Source organism: Canis lupus, chromosome 12 (genome assembly GCF_048164855.1).
Source record: "Canis lupus baileyi chromosome 12, mCanLup2.hap1, whole genome shotgun sequence".
NCBI classification, from domain to species: domain Eukaryota; kingdom Metazoa; phylum Chordata; class Mammalia; order Carnivora; family Canidae; genus Canis; species Canis lupus.
The window spans coordinates 40,593,251-40,599,250 of record NC_132849.1 but is presented as its reverse complement, the minus strand read 5'-3'; positions in this window follow the sequence as shown (position 1 = coordinate 40,599,250).

Here is a 6,000-nt window from a genome sequence, read left to right as displayed (position 1 = left end):
GACAAGGGCCGGCGTCATCACCGAGGGGTGGGGGTGCCAGGTAGGCCCTCCAGGTTAACCACAGCTAACTGGTTCTGATTGTTGGGCTCCAGGCTCTCCTTTAAGTTCATTACAATAAACTACCTTAGTAAGTCCTCATAAGCATCCCTGTGAGGCAGGACTATTTTCAGCCCCATGCAAGAGAGGAGAAAACCGAGGCCCTCACTTTAAGTAAGATCATCTTCCTGAGAGTGGCTCAGCGTGGAGACGGGGGGCTGGCTTCGATGCTTCGATGCTGCTGCCCAGCTGCCCTGCCCAGATACCACAGGCCCACACCTGAGGCTTCTCCTCAGCCTGCTGTCCACAGGAGGGAGGACGAAGGTAGACTCTGCGTGGGACAAGCTGGTGATCCCAGGCACACTCTGGCCCAGACCCTCTGGCCGCCAGGCCCTGGTGGGCCACAGGTCTGCACATGTGCCTTCCCAGGGACATTTGGGGATGAAGGGATTAGAGGCCACGGAGCACAAATGTAATTGCTAAAGGAGTTCAGTCAAAGGAGGATTAGCTGGGGATTTGGAGGAAGTTTCCCACAAATCACTGAGGCTGCCAGTGGCAAAGATTACTTGGGGATTGGAAGAGGTCCTGGCGGATGAGGCAGAGGCAAGAGGACATTGCTTTCCTGGGGTCCTTACACCCCTCACTGGGCCTAGGCTGGGCCTCGGGGCAGCGGGAGCCTTGGCCAACAGGACGCTCCCTGGAGACTGCTGTGTGTGCAAGGGGCACCCCGCGGGGTGGGGGCCCGGCTCCTACTCCCTTCCCACCTGGAGCCCCACAGTGCTCGTCTGCCTGGCGTGGCTCCCGGAGCAGCAGCAGGTCCCTGGCACGGATAGACGGCACTTGCCAGGCGGCTGCCAGGGAGCCTGGGTTTGCCCGCCACTCCGCCCCATTGCAGCCCATCCCATCGGGACCCACCTGGGGCCCACCGGCCACCCGCCCGCCCTTCTCGGCGTCAGGCAGACACCGCGCCCCTCCACGCGTCCTTGCTGCTCCCCTGCACCCAGCATGGTAATAAGCCTCCATAGACAGCCTCCGGTCACTGTCACCCAGGATCCCTGCCCGGCACACTCTGAGAGGTGACAGCCTCAGGTTCCACGGCCCCGTGCTGCCACCTGGCGGCCACCGGGGAGGCGATGACAGCCACCCAAAGGGATGGAATGAAAGGGCGGCGGCTGCGGGCAGGCGATGCGGAGCGCCTCCCTGCACGGGCCTCAGGAGGACAAGCTACCGAACCTACCGAACGTCTCACATCGAATACGGTGCTGCTGCCCTTTGCGGCCAGAAGCATCACTCATGCTCTTTGACTCATTCCTCACCATAACCCTGTCGGGGGAAGAGTTAGTCTCTCCCACCAAAGAGAGGACAGCGGGGTTCAGGGATGTTGAGCAGCTTCCCAAGGTCCCGCGGCGAGGGAAGGGCAGAGCTAGGACCAGGATCTGCTCGGAGCCGAGTTCGGGCTTGTCTGGGCCCCACGTGCTTTCCCCAGAGAACGTCCCAATCCTCTCACAGGGCTCTGGGCCTGGGGGTGCGAGGGGGGCATCTGGCGGGAAGGACAGACCTGACCATGACAGAGACTCGGGGGGATCAGGAGCTGTGGTCAGGAAGCATCTGCTTGTGTCCTGGATCAGGCCTGGACAGATGCTGAGCACGCGGTCACAGCCCTCCGATCCTCAAAGTCAGCCAGGCGTTTTCCAAACAAGCGTCCCATTTGCAAAAGGAGGGGGCGCAGAAGTGTGGGTTCAGAGGCACAGCCTGGGAGGAAACGCACACCTTGGGGAACCGCGATTAAGGAAACCTCTTAATGTTCACGTGTATGCTTTGTGCCTCTCTGTATGTGCTATTTCTCCCAGAGCATCTGAACCGCATCGTATGGAAAAATCATATCACAAGGAAAGGCCTTGGAGGTTGTCTGGCTGAGGGGTGGCACTCAGTACTGTATTCAGTGAAAGAAGGAAGGAAGGAATCCAGGCTGGGGAAACTGAGGCACAGAGGGGGAGCGATGTTCCTAAGGTCACAGAGCTACCACAGAGTTAGGTCTCAGGGTGGGGTTTCCCGCTACCCATCTGTTCTCTTGCCACCCCCTGCATGGTACCTGGAGTGGCTGCAGGGTCGAGCAGGTGGAGGGAGGGCCTACATGTCAGGTGAAGGCACCGGGGAGGAAGTGAGGATTTTAGAGCAGGGGAGTTGCCAGCCACTATGCATTTGCCGGATAGCCAAGTCCTTTCCTGTTCTTTCATTTGGTTATGAAAACTTTTTTCTGGTGAGAGGGAGGGAGGAACTGATCTTACAGTTCCTAGACCTGGGGCCTGTTATTATGTCCAGCCCTGGGCTGCATTTGCTGCCCTGTCTCCTGATTTATTGATAGGGTCACTTGGCCTGGTCTGGTTCTCAATTCCTACACCTGTCCCCAGTCCCCAGAGGGCTCCCCGAGGGAGCCGAGGGGGTGATGGAGGTGAGGTCGGCAGCCTCCCGGGTCTGCACGAGGCTTCAGGTGACCCCCCTCACTCAGCTAGCACAGGCCCCACTGTGGGCCCCACGGGCTGCGCACTCCCTCCTCACTCTCTTACTTCATTCTTACCACAGCCTGAAGGGGAAGTATTTTCCCCCCCTTTCAAATAGGCTTTAGTTTTTTGAGTAGTTTTAGGTTCACAGGGAAATTGAAAGTACAGGGAGTTCCCATATACCCCCACCCCCAGGCGTGCCCACCCTCCCCACCAGCCACATCCCCCACCAGAGCGGGACCTTTGTTAGGGGCGCTTGACATGAGGATTCACTCGGGCTCACTCTTGAGGTCATACATTCTGAGTTTGCACCGGAGGTGGTACTTGGCCTGTTTCCAAAGGAGGGCAGCTGGGCCCAGGCGGTGAGGATCATGCCACACTGGCAAGAGGTGGCGGGAATCTGGGCCTGCTTGTCCCAGTGTACCAGGGCCGCAGGGCTTCCTGCAGAGGGCTCCTGTGTGGCCGAGCTGGCCGAGCTGGCCGCTGGGGATGGGCCCGGGCAGGCGGAGCTGGCAGGGGATGGGGGCAGGGGTGGAGGTGTGTGGGAGGGCGCGGGTGTCCACAGATGCAGCAGGGCTGGTTTTCCCTGCACTCACGAGGCCTCAATCAGCCGACCCTGAGTTTCTTGCATCTCCCTGAGGTCCATGTGAGGTGGAAGCTGTCCTCGCCTTATTGTGGGATTCAACAGGCTGGCACTCAAGACCTGTCTCAATTGTCCCCCTTCCTGGATGTGATTTTACAGGTGGCCCTTTCTATGGTGACTCTGAAGGACTGACCAGATGTTGTAACATCCCTGGGGCCCCACTTATGCTGGACTGAATTACTGGTCTTTAAGGGATCTCGTCCCCAGCTTCCTCTCCATGCCTCTCACAGCCAGGGTGTCTGGGGTAGGGCCCCTCCTCCCCACGGAGGTACCCCCGGGGCCTCCTGCAGGCTGCTCGGAACCGGCCCTCCCAGGGCAGCAAATGCTCAGCTGCTCTCAAGACTGGCCTGGCTCTGCCCTCCAAGGACCTCAAATCCAAAGCTGCTTCCTCTCCTGAGGCTACATGAGCCCACAGAGTGACCAGGCTCTAGAGTGACACCCCCAGCGTTGGAATCTCAGCCCTGCTCTTGGGTCCCTGTGGCCTTGGTGAGACCCTCAGTTTTCTCAGCTGATAGTTGTGGCATTGCCCCTCCCGAGGAGGCATAGGGATTGGGGATGATGGCGCAGAGTTCCTGGCACACGGCACGTGCTCCAAAGCCGGTGGTCCCATTCCCAAAGCCAGATGGGGTTACCTCTGGCGAGCCTTAGCTCTGAAATACCTCCCCTCTAGAAAAGATGCTTGAAGGGCGTGCTCCCCCCGGAGCCCAGCCTCCAATTACCCAGCTGACAAATAGGAATCAATTCCATCTCCGTTGCCAATGACAACTTCATCACCCACGCAGCAGATCCATGTGCCCTATTTGATTTTCATTTCAGAAACCAGGTATCGATAGTGGCCTCTCGATCATCTCGGGTGCTGGGGCTTCGAGGAGCTTGTTAGCATGAAGACCCTCTCCTCCCTCAAAGGCCAGGCGGCTCCTCACTTCCTACCTCTAGTCCAGTGGACGGGGCGCTCCTCTCTTGCATTGTATCGGGACTTCGGCGGGGGGGGGGGGGTCGGATTTGTTGGATGTAGAGTCCAGCCTCCCTCCGTCTATTAAGTGCGAAAGTGCAGAGGTAGGCCCGGGAGTCTCCGGAGTTCTCACCAGCTCTCCCCTCGTCTCTGGTTTGGGAATCTCTGCCTTGAGCCTCCGCTGGGCACCTGCCTCCCTAGGGAGAGAGTCCAAGAAGTAAAGGCGGTTACGGGAGCTCCCGGAGGAGGACAGGATCCTGTGGCCCGCTTATCCTTTACAGAAAGAAGCCCTGTTAGGGTGGTGCAGAAACACAGACTGCAGAGTCCCACACGCATCGGGTTAAACACCTGCTCCGCTCCTATGCTAGGGCCATAGCCTTCTCGGATTATCCTTAGCTTTTAGTGCCTTCTCAACGTTAGAATAGGAACGCGAATACCTATTTCAAGGAATTGTGCTTGGGTTTATATGAAACTCATGAAGGAACTGCACAACCTGGGGCCTGGCACAGCGTAGGTATTTAACTCCGAATCCCAGCTTTTTGGCCCTACTTTGCAGCTCTAGAGCCTGGGGAGGGCGCTCCTTTGTCCGCGGGTGCAATGCCAGGCTTGGCCTGCAGATGGTACAGGAGGGACCGCAAGGCCTACGGAGCGGGCGCTCGCCCTCCTGGCTCCAGGGCGCCTTTTTCTTCCTCCAGGGTGACTGCTGGCGGCATCTGGGCTCCCGCACCCAGGGGTGCTCTCTCCGCGGAGTTTCCCCGGCACCCAGCGGGGGGGTGGGGTGTCCTGCACTCCGCTCCGGCCTGCTGGTGCCCCAGTGAACACCACCCAATGGGCTGCATTCTCTCCAACGTGGTGAGAATCTCATCCGACCCTTCCTTCTTTGGCTACTCTCCCTCAGCCCTAGAAGGGGCGCCTGTCTCCCTTAGAGTCCTCTATCGTCCCTGTTAGTAGTTAACGACCTTTCACTAGCTAATAACCCTCTGTATGAAGTTTTCCCTATTCAAACAGCGGGTGTGAGCTTTGTCTCCCGACCAGACCCTGACCCTGACTAACATATAGCAGGTGTCGTACAATGACGATTCACCTGCCCTCCATCCCCCACAAAGCATTTTCACATGGCAAGGGAAGATCACCACCCACCTCCAGAAGCTGTGAGGGCTCTAGAAGTTGCATCCCCAGTGAACGAATGGCTTCCTTTTTCAAAGGATTGTAGAGGGCTACCGCATTGCACTTCATGGGGACGGCACAGGGGAAGCCACGAGGAGTAAAGGGACAGCCTTGTCGAGCATTTTTGCAGTCTGCATACTGGAAAAAACCAAGGTCTTCCATGGAAATCGTGCACCACTTAAATATTGTACTTTGAGAAAAACTAGCAAACCAAAGACCAAAAGTGGGTGATAAGGGACATGGCTCAAGGGGCAGGGAACCCAACTCTTCCAGGACCAGAATGATGTGGGACTCACGAAAGACCCAACCACTCAGCCTCTTTGTCCTCAGCCATGCCCAAACAGGACAAGCGCTTGGGCCCCGTGGGGAGGTAGTGACACCTCTGTGAGCAGCCTACTTCCCACTCCTTGTGGTTTGTGGAGTCAGTAAGGGGAGGAAGGTGTTAAACAGAGCCCTTCTGCTTTGTTCTCCAGGGATACACAACCCCTATGGGCCCCACCAAGAGGGCAAGATTCTGGCTCCCAAAGTGGGCAAAACCAGATGAACTACCCCTGCCCCCAACAGAAAGGTAGCTCAATGAAGCTTCCTTCAGCTGGTTCTGTCACTTTCCCCCACCTCAGCAGCTGGTCATTGGGGTGGGGCAGTCCTTGGCATGCAACACCTGTGCCAATGGCCTGGTTGTGTGGTCCTGTCTCATGGCT